The sequence below is a fragment of the Anopheles aquasalis genome, chromosome 3 (genome assembly GCF_943734665.1).
Source record: "Anopheles aquasalis chromosome 3, idAnoAquaMG_Q_19, whole genome shotgun sequence".
NCBI classification, from domain to species: domain Eukaryota; kingdom Metazoa; phylum Arthropoda; class Insecta; order Diptera; family Culicidae; genus Anopheles; species Anopheles aquasalis.
The window spans coordinates 65,233,549-65,243,548 of NC_064878.1; the positions used below are offsets into that span (position 1 = coordinate 65,233,549).

General features: G+C 47.1%; 2 protein-coding genes across 4 annotated transcripts in view; one reads left to right on the forward strand and one right to left on the reverse strand.

The window, feature by feature from the left end:
* Positions 1–868, reverse strand: part of LOC126579094 (uncharacterized) — a 2,984-nt gene extending 2,116 nt beyond the window's left edge. Inside the window, exon 1 of the mRNA XM_050242391.1 lies at positions 734–868. The gene's annotated coding sequence lies outside the window, so the exon portion shown is untranslated. The remainder of the gene's footprint in view (positions 1–733) is intronic.
* A 2,435-nt stretch (positions 869–3,303) lies between these two features.
* The window catches only part of LOC126579086 (putative phospholipase B-like lamina ancestor), a 9,817-nt gene continuing 3,120 nt past the window's right edge, over positions 3,304–10,000 (forward strand). The window contains exons 1-2 of one of the 3 annotated variants that reach the window (XM_050242356.1): positions 3,304–3,922; positions 8,499–8,699. The gene's annotated coding sequence lies outside the window, so the exon portion shown is untranslated. Of the gene's footprint in view, positions 3,923–7,080; positions 7,511–8,498; positions 8,700–10,000 lie in introns of those variants that run through there. The other 2 variants (XM_050242358.1, XM_050242357.1) reach the window with 2 other exon arrangements.

Sequence of the window (10,000 nt, forward strand, 5' to 3'; positions counted from 1 at the left end):
GTCCAAATCGCTTTGGTTGAAAATAAAATGGCTGGTTTAGGCTTTAATCTCTGACAATACGAACACCAATTAACCAATAAGGCTACAGGATTGATAGTGATAGTGTTAAGTGAACTACTCTCCAAAATCCCTCGTGAATGGGTTACTGCATCCGCATTCAACACTCGAGTACATGATTAGATTCTTTTGAATAAAAAATGGTTGGTTTAAAAAAAATATTTACTTAACAATAAGTAAATATTTTTTTTAAACCAACCATTTTTCATTTTTCGTTCAAAATTAATGTTACAATTTATAAAAATATGCAACCACACTACAAAACACCGATCTAAAGCGTAACATTTTGAATAAGAACTATCCAAAGTTCACTTTCCGGCTCACTTTTTTGGTCGTTGACCGCTGGTTAACCTTATGCGGTCGTTATCCTGTTGCGTGATGGAGCCGTGAATCCATCAGGCCCTTACATAACGACGCAATAATAGTCATTACCCAGCATTAGCCAGTGATCTGTACCGTCAAGGTCATTCACTTGTAGTGCCCACGCACTAACATTACTATCAGCATATCGCGCTCGGAAATAAGGTTTCTATCGCAAAAAGGAAAACATTTTCTTACGAAATTTTTTCGCGCAATTTCGAATCACTGCAGGAAATAACTGACATTCTTTTGTTGATTCTCTGCTCTATTGTCGCACAAACAATACTTGGTGATTATTTTTATCCGACTATCATACCTGCACTGATAAGAGAAGATGCAGTTGCGCTGCTTTAGGCGGCCTCACTACGGTGCTCACTTCGATGCAATATACTGCTCTCTGCCCGACTGCTCTGCAACCGTCTTGGCCAATGTCTGATGGCGTTCTGAAATCACAAACCATCACCGCCACCGTCTGTCTGGCTGGAGAAGCTGGAGGTGCCAGGGACGCGTCTCGGCCGTCCAGCTGTTTGTGTTTGATGTCAGCGTTTGAAGCGTGGGCCGGCCGGCAGAGAGATGGCAACATGACCTTCGCTTCACGTGTTACTCCATGCCGGGTTCCGTGGGGGCGCATGGTGCGCATGTTCCCGCCCGGCACTAGTGGTGAAAAATACTGGCGCAAAAGAAAATGTAAACGAAAAGTAGACCAACACACATCAGCCTAAACATACGCACGTAGCAGAGTTGCTTTGAGTACAAGGTGGAGATGATAAACACGCATGGTTGGCAACGTGTTCGCCTGCGGATTCTCCCCGGAAATGGGTTCCCATGGAATTAATCTTTGCGCGTCGCATCAATCTTTTCCACGCGCCAACAGAGAGGCTGACCGACTGGTCACCGACTGGTTTTGGAAGACGTCTGAATAGGGCCGGTCACGTCTTTGGCAGACGCGTCCAGTACGTAGGAAGGCACGTCCCAGGATGCAGATAACCGTTTGATGGACACTATCATTGATGTGCAATCAGGCTCAATTGCGGTGCCAATTGGTTTTGGGAGTATTCATCACCACACACCACAAACCCTGCTCATTGCCCATGTTGTTTCCATGTTGGTTATAGGAATCCCAGGAGATTGAATCGGACGGTTTCGTTTGGGGGCTCGTACCATCACCGCGATCCGCTTGTAGCGAAGGGGCACGATGCTCCGATGGTTGCTGGTTGTTAGAAATGATTGCCTTTTGTGACAGCACGGATGATTTGCATGTCATTACAAACGGTGGTGTCTGGCGAATGCTGTTGCACTGTTGCATCCCTGTGCAGTATCAGTGTACGCGGTGCATGACCTTACTTACGAGACATGCGGATTCTAAACATCAATGTTGCTTACCAAACATTGTCGTCTCATAAAGGGCTGTAGCGAAGGACGGCAGATGCCTTCCGGCAGTAGTCTCTTCTGATGCGATCGAGTCATTGTTGTACAATTTGCTGACGGAAGAAATCATTGTGATGTAAAAGAACAAACCGATAGCATTCGCTTGAGCATGTGCCATGGAATCTAAAATCGTTAGAATGGAAGTCAATGCATTCTATTGTATTCTATCATTCAAAATCTACTTACTTTCTTTATGTGCGTCATGTACTACACTAAGATGACACTGTGGCCCAGTTTATAAAACACACTGGTCATCATACGAACGATACAATGAACCTTTATTGTGGTAATACCTTCGTTCGTATCTGCACGCATCGTCATATCGGTTGTGCAAATTAGCTGTGTCATTGTGAACACATCCTGCGAACATAGAAGGCGGCGGTTCGATCAGCTGAATCAATAGCAGCTGAGGCAGCAGGCTAATAGCAGTGGCATAGTATTCCACAGTTTAAGTAAGCTTCTCCCCAGCCGCAGTTGGCACTGTGGGGTTGTGCTGTACGAAATAGTGTGTTGGGAGTGCTACATTTCAGACACATCGCAATTTTAGTGTGTCATGGTTTATTACATTAACTTTATTCGAGTTTTTTCATAAACGTGCATCTGTAATTCGTTTTTTTCATAAACACGTGCGCCTCACCGTTAATCCGCGTGCCAAGTGCTCCCGAGACTCAAACCTCTCAACAAGCGATGTGTCGATGGCCACATGCTATACGCAAAGGCGCAATCCTGATCCCACGAACGCTAATCGCGTGGTTAATAAGAATCGTTCAAACAGATCTTACTATGAATCGTTCAGGATGCATAGTTAATCCGAGTGTAGTCCTAACTGGCTGACTGTCAATTGATGATCGTCCTTAAACGGGATAGTGAAAACTATGATCATAAGAAGGAACCAGAGCTGCACTATAGGATTATTGGACTATAGGATTTTATGAGCATTGAAACTGATGATCATCATCCAAACGCACTCACACATTCGCTTACATCCCAGGTAAGCGGAGCATCTGCCCTCCATTCGGATGATGATCTTTGGTTTCTGTGCTATGTTCTCGTTTCTCGTTTTTCCTGGACCTTTCTTGGCATTACCCTTTTCATCATGTCTTCGCCCGTTCGGCTTAAGCCAGTTGGTACCTGCTGTTCGAGACTTTTCGCCCCCGAGAGGGACTTTAGGAACAGCGCGTGCGCTGTTGTATAAGTGTCAACTGGTTGAACCGCGTTTACACACGAAGACTGCTATCTGAGAAATTTCCGTAGCATTTGTCCGAGACAGGGGCCTATTCCGAGCCGCTGCGGCAGCAGCAGCAGCATTGGCCTTATCTCCCTTCCACCGATTTATGTTTCATCGTACAGTGTGCGTGCGTGGGGTTGAGCATGTCTGTGTTTGGTTTCAGACGACCGCAACCATCCACCGACGGCTGATGAATGGGTAGCACGCGGTGGCATCAACTCTGAAAACTCGACTTGTCCGAGTCAGACGTCTCCTTTGGAGCTCCTCGCTTGCAAATCCCCAGTGAAAGGTCCCGCCAGAGGCGAAACCACCCCCGCAAAACCCAAGCTTGTCTGTTACAAATGTAGTCCCAAGCGATATAACCCGTAGTTTTCGTTAAACCATTTCGCTCGTAAGCTTGTATTTAATTTTTCCCACATTTCCCACTTTTCCTGCGTTTGTTAATTGACGCCAACAACCAAAAAAAAAACCAAGTTAGTCTCGCCTCGTTTAAATTTGTATCGATTTTCGGTTACCGAATTGTGCAAGGTGTTACCCCCGTTAGTGCGTGCGTGAATTTTTTTCCTTTCCTTTGCCGTTTACCGAATCCACCGAGATTTCGAGAGCTCGCGGTCGTTGGTGCTTCGAAAAAAGCGACAAGCGGAGCAATCAATTTGGTGTCGTGGCGCTAAGGAAGTGAGTCAAAGTCGAGTCGCTGATTGCACCCATCGCCGATCGATAAGTCATCGCGTCGCGAGTTGTGCAACGGTGAGGTCCGGTGTGCGCCTGTAAGTGCCGTAAGCGAACTGACGGAGCGTTTGCCGAGGATCTTATTCCGAGCGAACGATCATCTTCATCTGATCTACACTGGTAAGTATCGTGGAGTGGCCACCATTTCGCGTTGCGTGAGAAATTTGGTGCGATGGCGCAACCATACAAGTTCAAGCTGACAGGCAAAATCGGTGAGCTAGCTGCAAAAAGAGACTGAAGAGAAAGTTTTTATGATTACACGCAATGGCACACCATGGAGAGTGTTTTGTTGGATGGGAAAGTCCGGAAGCAGTGCCTTAGGACTGTTTGGCGGGCGCCTGCCTGCATGTGGCCCCGGCCTGTGGTCGCTGGCTTTTCCCATGACCCTGCCGAAGCATTGCAGCCCCGGCAGCGGTCGAGAACGTGTCGGATGGGTGGATCAGCTCGTGGTGAACGATGAACATGTGTTGTATGCGTGAGTGGATGTAAGAATGGTTGTGTGATTGGTGGGAAGAGCCAACCTGAGCATAGACCATGTGGATACAGCTCTGTGCTCAACAAACGCGGTGACATATTTTTTTATTAAACATATTTCTATGCTTTTTGGAATGGCAAGGCAAAAAATCCTAGGAGCCACTTTTGGGAAAATGCTTACCATCGAAGGTAAGTTGATTCATAAAACTCGTCTTAGTAAACTGGGTGTACGAGTAGTAACCAAAAAATCGATTCAATCACGGACTGCAACGTGAGTCACGAGCAACAGCGCGTTGTTGATTAGCGAACTTTTACGCGATTTCACATAAAAGTGATAATGAAAAGAAATAACAAACACATGACACAATAACACATGCTAAAAAGTTAGCTAGGAACTAGAGCGAGGGGGGCTCGCATAATGCGTAATGGAAATCCCCGTGACGCACTTTACCGTCGCATCTAATCATTGTACGGTGCCCCCATTTTGAGGTATACGTTCGTAAAGAGGACGAGGCGTTCTCAAACATGAGTTTAATATAAATGATGCTCCTAATTAAATTATCAACATTTGCAATCGCTTTGAACCGTGAATTCCCTGACGCACATTCGTTTGCTTGTTTGATTCTAGCTAAATTGCAAAACACGAGTACTAGACAGCTAAGTCGCCATTTTTCACCGACTGGTTGGATGAGAAAAGATTGATTCTTTTAAGTGAATCGATTAAGAAAAGCTCCCGTCGGTGACCGAGGTGGCGAGTAAAATATTCCATTGCCGGCTAAGCGGACCACGGCTCGTCACGTTGGTCTGCTGATAGGCTTGTCTCGTGTAGCGTCAATGTGTAGTCATGTAAATTGAACTCAGACCGGCTCACGGTGGGCAGTTCTGAATACTGAATAATTCATTCACTGTCTCTCTGTCTGAGGGGCCTCCAGTTTGAACAACATTTCGAGGTGGAAGTACCACAAACGTGGCTAACATAAGTGTTGCTCTCTTTTGTGTTTTGGTAAGGTCACAATGGTGGAAAAATCCATAAAATTCTTCATGACACAAAAGAAACATCATAAATAAATGTCTCAAAATCAGAACAATAGTCCTGGTGACCACTGAATGCCGTTTGTGCGCTCAACCGGCACATGCGGCTCCCCACGAGGCTAATAAAAATGCCACGAGTGCCTTATCAGCTGGGCCGCGGGTTGATAAAACAACACGCTGTTTGCAGTTGATGTGCAATACACCGTGCTACTGTGGCTGCACTTGTTGCCATGGGTGTTGGCGCGTTACTGAAGGCCACGCTAAAACGTCTCAAGGAAACATAGCAGGCGTTTGCCTTTTTTTGGTCACGATGTATGCAAACTCAGCTTTTTCTTTTTTCCAAATCAGTTTTTGTTTAAGGTTATACTATTAACTACAGTCCTTGGTTTTCTAGAGATTCTGGATTACTGACAAAACAAATTAGTACTCAGGCAAACAAACAAATTAATACAGCAGGCTGGAGCAAGTCTCGGACGATTAATTGACAATTGATTGCGCCACGAAGCTTGTCAAACTTAATTTAACATGGGGCCGTTCAGGCAATGCTATCGCCGAGCAAGATTCCATGGAGGCAATCAACTGTAGAAGATTCTACTGGAATCGAGAGCCTCCACTAGGCGCCAGAGCATCCGAGTAGAAGGGAATGTGTCTCACTCTCGGAACCAATCCGTGTCGAAGGATAATTGAGGCAATTAGTGTAGGAAATTGCGCCTGAGCTGAACCATTTTCTGTCTCTGTAAGTGGTTCATTCATTTTAAAACCCTTTAAGAGCAGAGCGGAATTCATAAGCGAACGACTTGTTTTCTGGTTGAATAACAAAAAATGTAAAACAAAAGTAGATATAGTTAAGTGACCGAATGCATAAGTGAAACGCTCTGCTCCACTGACAGACGCTCAGATTACGCTATTTTAGAAAGATCTTTCATGACAGGAAATGGCAGCAACAGTCGCAGTCACAATCTTTCAATCGACTCGTGTCTTGGCCTCGGTTTCGAATTCGAAGCCCGCTATTGCATCCACAGCTACTCCGTTGACTGCAATCGCACGCGTCGCCGACAACCGCATCTTAATGATTAAGAAGGTGTTGTGGGGCGCCCACATTACACGAAACATGCTTCCTGTATTGCTCGAAAAGCGGAACTGGTTCAATCTCAAATGGATTTCAAGCGATATTTCCTCGGAGTAGTAGCCACTTCCGAAACCAGCCGACCGGAACCACATGTGTGCGCGCACATGTGGAATGTATTCCATTTCCGGCATGCACCAGGAATTCGACTCCGCACATGCTGGGTGTTGCATTTTTTGTTTGTTCCGCTGTTCATAAGATTGATCAGGGGGTGCGTGCGAGCGGCTGGGAGCTGCGTGTCGTGAGAAAATGAATTTTCACTTTTACTTCACACCCACATCAGCAGCAGCAGCAGCAGCCGCCGCAACAAGTGGATGCTGCTGCTGCTGCTGCTGCTGCCTTGTGCCAAATTGCTACCCTCTGTAATGATCGCGATCGCACCCATCATGGCGCGGGAGTAGGGTTGTTTGTTTTGGCTTAATTTTAGAAAAGAACACTCGCAACCCACCACTGCACGGGGGAGGTGTACTTCCTTTTCTGCCTCTGCGGCCAACACGCCCCATGCACTAGACCGTTGTCGCGACCACGGCTGCCGTGTGTTTCCGTCCCGTGGTAGATCGCGTTGATCAACCGCAGTTCACCGGCATGATCCCAAGACTGCGCCACTAGATTCAGTCGTAATCGGACGGTTTGCTGCGATAGAGGTGTCTAGCGAAATCGAACAAGCAACGACCGGATCCGGAAGTTCGCTCATAGAGGGCCTTTCATTAAAACGGGAAGAAAGTACCCAGTAGTGGCGAGTGGTTATTGCTTCCATCGATCGGGCAGCTGGTACTATAAATCCGATATCAGTGCTGCAGTGTTAGTGTACTAGTACGGAGGAGCATATTTTGTTCATGTCTTCCACACAACAATGTAACACAAATTAGCGCAATTGCTAGTATCTTATACAAGTGACGCAGTTAGAGGATAACGGTCCCTGCACTTTCAACCTTCGTGGCCGCAGTTTGAAGGTTACTTTGAATCATTCCTGTCTATACATGCAACAGTGCGCATCATTAAGCTGTTCCGGTGCATTGACTGACTTACTGAAGCGAGAAGCAACATTCGTGACACTCTTCTCTGTCACCATCCAGGTGCGTAGCATAAGAAGGTCTCATGAATCGTTTGTCGTTTATCGAGCTAGAGAACCGGGAATGAAACACCATCAGCAACCATGTTTAAAGATTCGTTATGTCTGCGATTCGTCTGGGAAGAGACAAAGGGTAAATCAATATACATGTGGTGCCAGATAGCAATTTTGATCTTAATGTTGCAAAAGGACCACCATGTTGTGGCAGCATCGAAAGCAAAGAGAAGCTATTGACCCTCATGAAAGTCCAGTGTCAGCAACTTGCCACTAGCTGTCTGGAAACTTCCCATCCAGACACTTTGATGCAGAGGATTCAAATGTCCATTGCTGAGCTTCAGAAGTGGATACGAAATATGAGCGATCATCTTGGGAGTTTAGTCTGGAAGATCGCTCACGCTCTATCATATCTCTGGATGGATCGTAGGGTGACGCCACGAAGCCTAAACAAACGTTGCGCGATGGGTCGCGTTGCGAAGAACCTGCTGAACCAACAGTTGCTGGTTTGTTGACTCTCTCTCTCTCCCTCTGCGCGTCTGCGCCCCACGTGTCTGGGTCTCGGATCTTTCGCGACATTATTTACTTTGGCGCCAGATCGTACATCCCCAGCAGCCGCCTGTTGCTGGGTGGTTTCGATACATTCAGAGGGTTGGGGGGGGGGGGGGAATGTACGACGCACGTTGTCGAGTGTTTATCGGTTGATTGAATTGGATTCCGCCAAACACTTGTATATAGCATTTTCGGAGGTCTTCGCAACAAAACGACTGGCAACAGGCCGTGCATCAGTATACGATCCCGATGGTAGGTTCCATCGAGCAATATCTTGATGGGGGGTGACATTTTTAGATAAAGAAAGAGTTCTGTGGTATCTTCGTGTGTCTGCGTTGTGTCTTTGTCTTTTGATAGTCTTCTGCAGTGTTCCTCAACGACCGCAGCACAGCGCCGTGTACTTTCGCATCTGTTACAACCCAAGCTTCTGCACATTTCCTTTCCAGGGCTCCACAACAGTGAGCGACCGAGGCGCGATCAGCTTGTTCCGATGGGTTGACACGTCTACATTCACTCGTCACTACGCGGCGCCAGTAGCAGTACCGGGAAGCGGAGCATCTTTCGCCAAGGGGACACGATCGTCGACCAGCGTCACCGGAGAGTGGAACAATCCATCGCCAGAGCCCATCAAGCGTTGCCGGTAGCAGGTACTAACCAGTGTCCTTGTAGTCTTTCGGTTTGCCAGATAATTATCCGGCTGACGTGAGGGGAGTGATAAGAACTCAAGGTCGATCGCCGCGCCGTGAGAAACGTTGTTAGCTAGTCAGTTGTAGGCGCTTAAGCTGGTGCTGGTCTTAGCAATGATTGTCCTTGAGGAAGTTCAGATCGGTCGCACGCCACGCGAAGCACAGCAGTATCTATTTGTGCAAAAGAGGAAGCGTTTGGATGATGCACCGGGTGCAATCAGGTGCAGAGCGCACGCGAATCGATCTCATGACTAATCATCGGTTGTGTCTGGTGGGTCGATACTGATTTCTCAATGGTTTGCAACACATGGCACACCGAGCAGGCTGTTGGTAGATTGCCAAGAGCATCGCTCGTAATCAGTGGTTGCGAGGAGAGAAATCTATGATGATCACGGTACGATCATCAGCCAGGTCGATCACCAACCCCTAGTTCTAGTGGAAATGCAGGAAAACAACAATTAAAAACAACGCTTCCCTTTTGTGTTCTAACAAATTACTGTCCGCGGAATTCTAGAAGTATCCAGATAAGCACCCATCTTCGGATGTTCCACCTCCACTGAATTGACGTACCACATTCCAACGGTGTATACGCTATGAATCACCACCGGGATACCTTTTGTTTACACCCGGTGCTATCATACTGTGGGATGTTAATGACGCGAGTTTCTCCAATTCGCGCGAAGATCGGTTTTATGTCCCCTCAAAGCGACAGATAACTCCACTCTCGGGCATGATTCATCTTCACACCTTACCGGATGTGGCGCTTGGCGCATCGGTTGTAACATCACCGTTGATAAACCGACCAGCTCTGAGTGTACGCTTTTTTTTTGTGATAAAATGTCCCGATAGATCATCGATGATAACAGAGAGTGTGGCGCAGTGACACTGTTGTCACTAATTATCGCCTTCGTTCAGGTGTAACTCAGGTGATTGTATCGATTTGCGATTAGCATGATGGGCAGATTTGGTGGTTTGTCCTGCCGCGGCCAGCCTCCTTGACCTCCTATTTCAGCAAACTTCCCCGTCCGGCTGAGGGAAACAACGTGTTACGCGTCGCTTGTTTTTGACACCTTTTTACACCGGTGCTGGTGCTGGTGCTGCTGCTGCGAGCAGAGTGTTAACCGCAGACGATGGCCATTATCGGGGCGAAAAGGGGGCATATGCTAAATGACAGTGTGGCTCGTCGCCATTAGAGGCACCGTGGGGGATGGTCATTTGACTGCGAATCATTAGCGTTGCTGGGTGGTGTTTCAGTGAGCGGA